The sequence below is a fragment of the Microtus ochrogaster genome, linkage group LG3 (assembly GCF_000317375.1).
Source record: "Microtus ochrogaster isolate Prairie Vole_2 linkage group LG3, MicOch1.0, whole genome shotgun sequence".
NCBI classification, from domain to species: Eukaryota; Metazoa; Chordata; class Mammalia; order Rodentia; family Cricetidae; genus Microtus; species Microtus ochrogaster.
This window is the reverse complement of record NC_022029.1, coordinates 32803727-32814970: the sequence shown is the minus strand read 5'-3', so window position 1 is coordinate 32814970 and position 11244 is coordinate 32803727. Positions and strand designations below refer to the sequence as shown.

Genomic DNA, 11244 nt, shown 5'->3' with positions numbered 1-11244 from the left:
TTCTTACCCTACAACATCTGCATATGTATTGGTCAATATGGCACACACTGTCCACACGTGGCTATCCAGTCCTTGAAGAGCAGGTAGTGTGGTGAGGAACGTGATTGTCCATGTCATTAGATATTCACATGTAGTTTGGTGGCTTTGGTCTATACAAAGTAGGATGGGAAGGAAAACACAGACTTCCCCTGCTTGTCCAAGCCCTCATGGAAGAAAACCCAACTCATTTGTTAAGGAATTCAGGCCATGGAAGTAAAAATAATTTCAGTTTGTATTGAACATGCTTTAATTCCTGTCTAAATGTCGAACCATAAGAACTTCTCTTTTGCTAGGGGGTGGTGGTGGCGCACGCCTTTAATCCCAGCACTTGGGAGGCAGAGGCAGGAGGATCTCTGTGAGTTCGAGGCCAGCCTGGTCTACAAGAGCTAGCTCAGGACAGGCTCCAAAGCTACAGAGAAACCCTGTCTTGGAAAAAAAAAAGAAGTTTTCTTTTTCACAATTTCAGTGAGAAAATGTCATTTTCTGCTTCTGGAAGATGAAAGTATCTTTCTCAGCATGTGCCCACCATTAATATCTGCATCTTCTCACTGGGGGCTTTGCCTCTGAAGGCTTCTACCATCACTTTATGATTTTTACAGCCAGAGGCATAAACACATTCTTCCATTGCTCATGGCGGGCCAGGTGTCCCACCCTGCTCTTGACAGCCACTCCATCTGGGAGTTCACTGAGTTTCAAGGGAAAGGGCCACTTCCTCCTCTGCAGGCACTCAGGATAGTTAGTGGGCAACCAGCCCACATGGCAGACCTGAACATCAGCCCTGGGGCTGCAGGGCTCTTCTGAGGACAAGTACTTTCTGTCCACAGAGAATGGGCACCCAGGGAAAGGGAACTATTGTCATTTCTTGCTGCCTGCTCAGAGCCCTAGCCCCCAGCATCCCCTGCTCTGAAGCTCTAGTCCTGTCCTTTGCAAGAAGCAAAGATCCAAACAAAGGACTCAGGTGAGTGGAGCAAAGAATCAGCACAAATAGCTTGGGTTGGCATGAGCAGGCCAACCTGGCTTGCTATTGGGAAGCAAGTGAGCAAGAGGGAGGCCTATATTTCAAGATTAAAACAAGTAGGACCTAGGGCAGTAACTCACATCTTTAATTCCCGCACTTAGGAGGTAGGGGCTGGAAGGTCTCTGGGAGTTCAGGGTCAGCCTGGTCTATATAACACTTTCCAGGCAAGCTAGAGCTGATAGTAAAATCATGGCCTGGGAAGAGAGTTTAGTCAATGAAGTGTTTGCTTTACAAGCATGAGAACTTGAGGTTCATCTCCCCAGTACCTGTGAATAAAAGGCAAGTGTGGTGGCACACACCTGTAACCCCAGAGGTTGGTGGGATCCCCCCGGCTTGCTGACCAGCCGCTCTGACTCACAGGTAAGCTCCAGGCCAATATTGAAACTATGAAGACAGAAAGTACCCGAGGAGTGACACCTTGCATGAGTATATATGCAGAACACGCACGCCCCCCAACCTGGAAGGTGCAATATGCTGGCACCTGGGAGCCTTGTGTCTTAGCCCAGCATATGCTTTTACTGACCCATAAAGGGCAAGTCTGGTAGAGCAGGTCTCTGAGACCAGAACTCTGCCCTGACCTTGTAAAGAGCTAAAACAAACAATCCTAACCCACCAAGGATTTACCCAGCATTAGACCTTAAAGAGTAGGGAGGGCCTGTGTGTGTGGGGGTACCAGGCAGCTGAGGATTTTAAAATGACCCCCATCAAGGCTGCAAGAGCTGGATGGGTTGTTCAGCCAGGCCTGTTTAACTAATACAGGCTCCCAATGAGCAGGGTAAACACCATTTGAGCCATTTGCTGTGAAATGGACTGAGGTGTATGAGAAATCGGCCACACACACACACACACACACACACACACACACACACACACACACACACACACCCCAGCAGAAAATAACTTGCTAGGAGAGCTGAAATCGAAGATGTGCAGTCTTGGGTGTGCAGAGGCGTTAGTGCTTATGTAATTAATCACTTCAGATTTGAAGATTGGGATTTTTTTTCCATTTTAATTAATTAGCCAGTAGACTCGTTATAGTTCATTTTTCATGTCAAAAGGCAGTGGGTTCTAACAGAAAAGAGCAGGATCACAGGGAAACGGTGACAATGTTAGAACGCGTGGTGACAAGTACTGGGACCTACCATGGGTCCCTGCCCAAAATATCCCTGTGGAAGGGGCGGGACTTCAGAGCAGGGCAGAACCGGAGGGACTTACAGGTCCAGCCGGCAAGCCTGGGGGGCTGTGCTTATCAGAACCTGCCTTTAATCTTGCACCAATCAGCTTTTCTTCCACGAATGCCTGGAATATAGCGCCTAGGGGCAAAGGCTGGTTTGATTCAGCCTCAGATGACCCAAGTCAAGGTTACTGGGTCTTGTTATTTTGTTACTTGTTACTTTGGCCAGAAGATGTGGCAGAGAAGGCTGTTATCTTTACCACAGCCAGGATTTAATAGGAAAAGAAAGGTAAAGTGTTTGCCTAGCATGCCTTGGGCCATCTGCTTGATTCCCCAGTAACCATACAAAGTTAGAAGCAGTGACACAGGCCTGTCATCCTAGCCCTTAAGGAAGATGAGCAATGTGAGGTTATCTCTTACAACCAGGCCAGCGTGAGCTACAGAGCAGCTTCTATCATCTCAATATATATAGGCACCATCCCCTATGACCTAAGATCCCTCTCCAGCTCCCACCTGTCCCTACATCACCATAGGCTGTGTCCAAGCCTTTACCAGGACTTTTGGGGGCATCTCAGACTCAAACCGTATAGCCTCTCAGCGAGAGTCATTACCTGTTAGTCAATGAATTTGTCATTTTCCAGGGAGGACCCAACAGGAGGGCTAGAGAGCTTACGCTGACATCACTGCCTAGATCAGTCCTGCTGGCACGCCACTGACTGGAGATAAGACACCTCACCTCTTTGAGGCTTCTGTTTCCTGCTTTTTTGTTTGTTTGTTTTTGAGACAGAGTTTCTCTGTGTGTCCCTGACTGTCCTGGAACTTGCTCTACAGACCAGGATGGCCTCAAACTCAGAGACTGCCTGACTCTGCCTCCCGAGTGCTGGGATCAAAGGCCTGTAACACCACTGGACTTCTGTTTCCTGATTTTATTTTTTTTATTTATTTTATTTTTTTTTTTGGTTTTTCGAGACAGGGTTTCTCTGTGGTTTTGGAGCCTGTCCTGGAACTAGCTCTTGTAGACTAGGCTGGTCTCGAACTCACAGAGATCCGCCTGCCTCTGCCTCCCGAGTGCTGAGATTAAAGGCGTGCGCCACCACCGCCCGGCTGTTTCCTGATTTTAACAATGAAAATAAAAGCAGTACCTATTCCGGGTGTCTTGAGGGTATAAAATGATGAACATTTCCTACTTAGTGCCCACCGTGTGTTGAAGGTTCAGGAAGTTTGGGTTTTCTGGCTGGAGGACCTGTACTTCCGTCATTTCTTTTTTTTTTAATCAATTAATTATTAATTAATTTTAATTATGTATACAATATTCTGTCTGTGTGTATGTCTACAGGCCAGAAGAGGGCACCAGATCTCATTACAGATGGTTGTGGGCCACCTGATGTGGTTGCCGGGAATTGAACTCAGGACCTTTGGAAGAGCAGGCAATGGTCTTAACCACTGAGCCATCTCTCCAGCCCCAGGACCTGTACTTCCGAACAGGACACAATCCTGCCCTTGACTCTTCATCGGGTACGTAAGCATGAACGTGATAAAGTGCTTGCTGCAGAAACACGAGGGAAGACCTGACGAGAGCTGGGTGGGGGGAGCATTGTGCACCTGACTCTAGCTCTGGAAGGAGGCAGAGGTGGGTGGACCCCTGGAGCATTCTGACAATCAATCTACCCAATCAGCGAGCACCAGGCTCAGTGAGAGACCCTGCCTGAAAAAATAAGATGGAAGTGAATGAGGGAAGACACACTCACGTATGTACGCCCACATGGACACATACCACACACACACAATGCTATGTAGCCATTTTTAGGTGTATGCTTCAGTTTCATTAAGTACAATTACACTGCTATACAGCCACTACCCCCATTGACCCCAGAATTCTTTTTTAATATAAACTTAATCTTTTAATACTGTTTACTTTTAGTCCATTGTTTAAAAAAATAAAAGTTTTAAAAAAACTAACTGCTTAAAAGTGAAGTTTTGCCATTGCTTGTAAAAACTTCTTCTTCCTGTTCTGCACAGTCAGCTGAAATAATTCTTCAAGGTTGTGTGCCTTCCAGTTCTGTTTGGCCAATGGCTTTGACTGCAATTTGTCTTTTGTCTATTTCTCTAGAATTCTTTTCTAACCTCCTTAACTGAAATTCTGTACTTGTTATACACTGGCTCCCCATCTGCCTCTCTTCCAGACTCTAGACATCATGGCTCTACTTTCTGCGTGTATGTACTTTTTTCTACCCATGGAGCTTCATAGGTAAGAAATAGTACAATATTTGTCCTTTGATTGGCTTGTTGCGCTTCACATAATGTCTTCCAGGCTCATCTGTGTTAGAACGTGTCAAATGTTCTACTTTATGTCCAGCCACATTTTATTTTCCTACTGGTCTGTCCATCACTGGGTTGTGAGACAGTTTGCATATGAAATGTCACCCATAGGCTCAGGTGCTCAACCCGTGGTACCGTTTAGCCAAGGTGTGGAAGCTTTGGGAGGTGGGGCCTACTCTGGGGATGGTCCTTATGGCACAGAGCCCGTCTGACTTCCCTTTTACTCTGGTAGGCCACGGTGTGAAAAAGTCTGTTTCTATTACCACCGGCTGTGCCGTCCTGCCATGATGGACTGCAGTCCCTGAAAACCCTAAGCTAGCACAAACCCTCCCTCTGTAAGCCGTTTCTGTTGAGCATTTTACCACAGCAATGGGAAAAGTAACCCACGTGGGCTTCTGCCGTACAGCCGTCGCGAGCGCACTGCCGTGAACATGAGAGTGCAGGAAACCTCTTTCTGTTCCTGCTTTTCGCCTCTTTTGGGAATATACTCAGAAGTGGGACTGCTGGATCCTAATTAGTTCTGTGTTTCGTTTTTTGAGGAATCACAGCTTCATCCTCCGGAGCACTGAACCGCTTCATATTCCCACCGGCAGGCTCCTCGCCAGCACTTGTCAGTCTCCGTTTGCGCTGTAATAACCATCCTGATGGCTATGCAGTGGCATCTCATTGGGGTTCTGGCTCATGTTTCCACAATGACAGCGGCGCTGAGCATCCTTCATGCTCCTAAAGCTGTTGACAGCACTCATTTCCCGGGTCCCATTCAGGCTCTGCTTGAGAAAGGAAAGCAAGCTCCTTACCTAGAGACCGTAGCAGGCACACTTGAGCCTTCTTAAAGGTGATGCTTATCCAGACTTGGGGGGAGTCTGAGAAAGAGCACATGGCTGGCAGGAAGGAGCTGCCTTGAGTAAGCTGTTAAGTGCTCACAAACCACGGCACAGTCTAGAGACCTTCACGCTCGCAGAAGTGAGGTATGCCCCCACCCCGCACCTCTGGAATGAGCCCAAGCAGCTGGCGCAGGCGCTCCCCTGGGTTTCTCACCAACCTCTGTGGAGCAGTGGCGCTCCTCATCCTGCCCCTCCCACCCTCCCAGAGGCCCCAGGTTCAGAGAATCAAACCAGGGCAGGGAATGGCCACCAAAGTAGGCCTCCGAGGAACTCCCGACTCCTCTCCTGCTGAACTTGAGCATGCTATGTCTTTATTGCTTCCATTCTTCCACCTAGATAAACTCACTTGTTCATTTGTTTGCCTTCCAGCTGCCCCCCCCCCTTCCCTGGACCGTCAGCTTGGGAAAAGGAGGGCTCTGTCTATCTTCTGGGCGCAGGATAGCCTCTCAGTAAATACTCACTGAACACACAGATGAACTGCCTCAACCAACGCCTACCTGGAGGCCCCATCCCCTCTCCACATGTCTTCTCAACCACAGGGCTAAATGCCACCTTTTCTTGGGCTCTAGCCACAGTCTGGGTCCCACTCAGGGTGTTTCAACTTGGATTGGTCTATTTTTTGGGGGGTGGGAGGGAGTGGCGTGTACACAGAGGACAACTTGTAGGAGTCACTTTTCTCCCTCCACAGTGTGGGTCCTGAAGGCTTGGTGACAAGCACCTTTTCCCACAAGCCATGCCATCAGATCTCTCTTTTGGTCCCCCCTAGATTAAAACAAATTATTATTTTTTGATTATGTGTATGTTTGTGTGTCTTGGGAGTGAGTACATGAAGACAGGTAGCCTCTGAGTCAAAGGCAGGCGCCACCCTTGGAACCAGGAGTTACAGCTGTCTGTGATCCGCCTGATGTGAGTGCTGGGAACTGAAATCAGGTCCTCTGCAAAAGCCTTTGTGCTCTTAACCACTGGACCAGTTTTCTAGTCCCTCACTCCGTTTTTATGGAAGTATCCATTCTGATAGCCTTTCTCCCTCACATCCGGACTGCCTAGGTCCCAGCTATTCCACAAGGTACCACCAGGTACTGTATGTGTAATGGCTTGTCCTGTCTCTCCAAGAGACAAGCCACGCACACTCCCTCCCCCATCAGCTGAGGCAGGCAGATCTTCCTTCCTGTTTGCAGCCTGAGTCTCTCCTTTTCCATCTCCTTCTCGGAAGAGATAGCTTCTGTCTCTCTCTTCTCTCTCTCTTCTCTCTCTTTCCTTTCTCTTCTCTCTCTCTCTTTCTCTCTGCCTCTCTCCTCTTCTCTCCTTCTTCCTTCCTTCTCCATAACCCACTAAATAAATATCCAACCTCACTCTGCATGACGTGCCTTCCGTGTCTCTGTCTCTCGCCCACCACTGCATATCTCCCTGCCTGGGACCAGCCGCCTTTGGAGACCTGTGGCGTGGTCTTGTAGCATGTCCATCTGTCTGTCTTTCCTTGTGGCCTGCTGCAGCCACTAGGGAAACTGTGCCAGTCCCTGCCTAGGACTGGCTGCTCTCAGAACCCGCTGCCTGCTGCCACATGGCCTGCTGCCACTGCTGGGGACCTGCAGTGTTTCTGCTGCAGCATTTTTAATTAATCCATTACAGTATGTGCCTCTGACTTTAAACTTTTTCTCTTGGGTTCAGCCCAGAACATTCTTTCAAGTCCTGTTTTATTGAATCTTTCGAGCCAGATATGGTGGCCCATGCCTGGATAAGCACTTTTGGGGCTGAAGCAGGATGATCCAGAGTTTGAGGTCAGTATAGGTGACACTGCAAGACACATCTACAAAGCAAGAATTTGGTTCCAATGCCAATCAAACTTAAGATTTCCTACCCAGTTTCCTAAGCTCTCAAAAACCCAAGAAGCTGTCTTAGTCAGTGTTCTATTGCTTTAGAAGAGACTTCATGACCATGGCAACTGTTATAAAAGAAAACATTTAATTGGGGCTTGCTCACAGTTTCAGAGGGTTAGTACATTAGGTGGGAAGCATGGTGGCATGCAGGCAGACATGGTGCTGGAGAAGGAGCTGAGAGTTCTACATCCATATCAGCAGGCAGAAGGAAGAGAGCCACGAGACCTGGATTGTGCCTTTGAAAACCCCCAGTGACACATTTCCTCCATCAAGACTACATCTAATAATCCTAATACTTAATCAAATAGTGCCACTCCCTGTGACTAAGGACGAAATCTACGAGCCTATAGGAGCCACTCTCATTTAGACCACCGCAGTCCCCATGGCTTTGACTTCTCATGTTCAGGAACCAAAGCAATCCGGTCTCAGGCACATGGTTCTGGTACTTTAACCTCTCTGGAAATTAAAGTCTTAAAAACGTGAAAACTTATGATCCAGAAATTGAATTTCTATGAATTTGTGCCAAGAAATAATTACAATTCTGTCCAGAGACGTAGCTTCAAATATGCACATTTTAGTGGAAAAGTAGAAACAAAAAAAGCTAAAAAACAAAGCAAACAAACAGAAGGCAGCATCTGGGCCTGGGGATGTGATTCAGTGGATGAGGGTTCCCATTTGCAAGAATGAAGACCCGGGAGCCTGTAACTCAAATACTATGGGGGGCAGACAGGAGAACCTCTGGGGCCTGCTGCCTGGGTTCAGGAAGAGACCCTGTCTCAAGCATTAGGCAGAGAGTGACAGCACAGGAGATCCAATGTTGTTCTTTGGCCTGTGCACACATACAAGCACAAACTCTCACACACACGTGAGTATACATCACACATGTACACCTCAAACACACATGTACACACATGTGAGCATGTACCACATACACGTGACCATACACTACATAACACACCACACACATGTATGCACATGTACGCCTCAAACACACATGTACACACATGTGAGCATGTACCACATACACGTGACCATACACTACATAACACACCACACACGTATGCACATGTACACATGCACACTAAAATAAAAAATAAACAACAGGATAAATGAATTATGATACATATGTAGAATGAAATGCTTTGAGTCCATTCTATAGCTAGGCTGTCGAATTGAACTCACAGAGATCCGCCTGCCTCTGCCTCGCAAGTGCTGGGATTAAAGGCCTGTGCTACCACTGCCTGGTGTTTTTTTTCAAAAAATTACTAGTGAGTTATAAACGTAGAAATTAATAAGGTGTAGAGGTGATGAAGAATTTATAAGACAAGGACACAGATGCCATCTTTATTATGGTCACTCCTTCATCTTCATCCACCACATGGTCTACAGTGTCTCCTCCACTTCCTGTCTTCATCTGCGGTGCTGGGGGAAGGAGATACGGAGAGCACAACCCGTCCTGCAGCTGCGTGAGCCAAACATACTCACATCCCTTCTGCTCACATCAAGCAGCTAGAGAATAACCACACAGATGTGCTTCATGAAAGGGAGGCGAGAAGCTGGGACCTCTGCCTGGCGAGGTCACCAAACGACTCTGAGAAAGGGTCCATAGCTTACCCAGCGGCCTTTCCCACACCGGACAGCAAGGAGGCACACCCAGTAGAATGCTTTCCCACACTGTAGCAAGGAGGCACACCCAGTAGAATGCTTTCCCACACCTAGTAGAATGCGTTCCCACACTGTAGCAAGGACAGTCTCGAGATGGTGGCTTTGTATCTCATTTGCACTTTTCTACCAACGAATATGTATTACTTTAGCAGCCAGGACCAAAATCCATTGTCACCACAGTTCCTGTTGGACATGATTGGAGTTTCTCTAGATTTCCACAGGCTCTCCCACTAGGCCGGGACAGTTTTTACAGTGCCCAGTCAAAATTTGTTTTGCCACAGCTCCCCCCCCCCTTTTCTCAAAACCCCTTGTTTTTGAGATAGGATTTCTCTGTGTAGTCTTGGCTGTCCTGGAACTTGCTCTGTAGACCAGGCTGGCCTCGAACTCACAGATCTTCCTGCCTGTGCCTCTGAGTGCTGGAATTACCCAAGTGTACCTCAGGCACTTTTTAATCATGCTATCTTCAACACAGATGTGTTGTTGACCCCCTCATCAATGTCACCATTCATTTCTGCTCTCTTCAGGGTCAGCTCACCCTCTGTTCACCCTCTGGGCAAGCTTGTCTTCTACACGGCCACATCACATCTACATATGCTGTGCTTGGTCAAGCAGTGTGTCTCATGTGACCCCCACGGAGGACAGAAGTAGCAGGAAGCAGACAGCCATCTGGCACATCTAGGGGCTTCCCTTTGGCTCTCTAGTCAAAAAGCCAGGTGTGGTAATGCACACCTATGTAATTTAGGGTCTAGAGATGCAGGGGCAAGTGTCCTGGCGGCTATCTATTCAGGTCCCCGGGAGAGACTCTGCCTCAAAAGAACAAGGTGCACAACTCCTGAGGTTGATATCAGACTTTCACTCACACACACACACACACATGCAAGCACGCACGCACATATATACTCACACATTTGCATATACTTACACAAACAAATAAATAAATATAAAATAAAAAAAATTACCAAAAAGAAGAAAAAAGTTTCTTCTTTTTGTAAAAACTGTAGATAATGTAGGAAATATTCACACCCTGGCCCCTCAGAGTCACATAGTGTAGATGGGTCCCTCAAGAACAACTGCTTTTCTGCCTCTACAACTGCCTTGATTCTACACACACACACACACACACACACACAAGTGAAACATGCCCCCAGCAATGCATATACATGTATGTATAGGGGACACACACGTATATACCCTTTCACCAGCAATTCTGACTTATTTAGCTAACACCCCCCTCCCCCCGCAACCGCTCATAGCAGTGTTCACACAGTCCGCTTCTAGTCTCAGTCCGCCAGAGCCAGTCTCTGGTAATTAACGGTCTCTCCTCAGCAGAAAACAAATCTGAGACATTATAAATTCACGGGGTTCTCTGTCTGAGGGCACACTCTTTTTTAGGCTTTATTTCTCACTATAATTAATTTGGTTTTATCTGACTGTTTCCAGGCAGTATTTGCATTCATCCCTTTGTTCTTGGGTTGCAGCCTGAAGAAGAGTCCATCAGACTAGCTGTTATGAGTGATAAGAATCTTTTAAGCATGAAGAAGTTAAGTGACCTACTGGGTTCCATGGTGACAAATCCAAGAAGACAGGAGAGCCCGTTAGCTCCAGCTTCCAGTATGACTAGTACCAAACAAGCTTGGACGGATGCAGACCACAAGAAAGTCTACAGCCCAGAGGCTCCGTGTAACTGGAGACCTGAAGGAGTGAGGAGGAAAAACTTCACCCATTCATTCATCTTGTTGGTGGTTATTAAGGGCCAAGTTCTGTGCTAAGTGCCCTCAGGAAAGAACAAGCGTGAATTATTTTCCTCAGAATAAAATGCACAGTGCCTGGGGTGCTATCGGGTCAGCTCTGGCATGGAACAAGTAAGGAAGGGGTGGGAGCAAACAGATGGAAAAAGACGGGGAATGAGTGATCTCCATCCACGAGAAGCCTGGGGACCGCAGCCCACTGCTGGCTGGTAGATCACTGTGACTGCCAGGATTTTGTTCTATCTAGAACCTGAAGGAAGACGGTGTTTCCATAAATGAACATCACACACTCTTAACCCAGTGTGTCCCATTGTGAGGAAGGAAGGCTGTATTTTTGTTTACTTGAGCAGATCTAAATGTGGGTCCACAGTCTCATCGAAAAAGCCTGCCTTGCAGACACTGGGCCCTGTCACACAGTGGGCCCTGAAACAGGGGAACACACACCGACCCACTAAGGGGGGCCAGAACTCGGGCCTGGGGTCCTTACCAGCTACCCCGACTCCCCACCATTCTGCCCTTC

At 47.6% G+C, this 11244-nt stretch overlaps 1 long non-coding RNA gene across 2 annotated transcripts; it reads left to right on the top strand.

Annotated features, from left to right (window-relative positions):
• Positions 1 to 3637: 3637 nt before the first annotated feature.
• Positions 3638 to 11004, top strand: LOC113457608. Of its 2 annotated transcripts, none has more exons than XR_003378146.1 (3): positions 3638 to 3746; positions 4415 to 4479; positions 10455 to 11004. It is a non-coding gene; the product is annotated as an uncharacterized LOC113457608 (long non-coding RNA). The 2 variants fall into 2 exon arrangements; XR_003378147.1 differs by lacking the exon at positions 10455 to 11004 and adding an exon at positions 5804 to 6096.
• Positions 11005 to 11244: the final 240 nt, after the last annotated feature.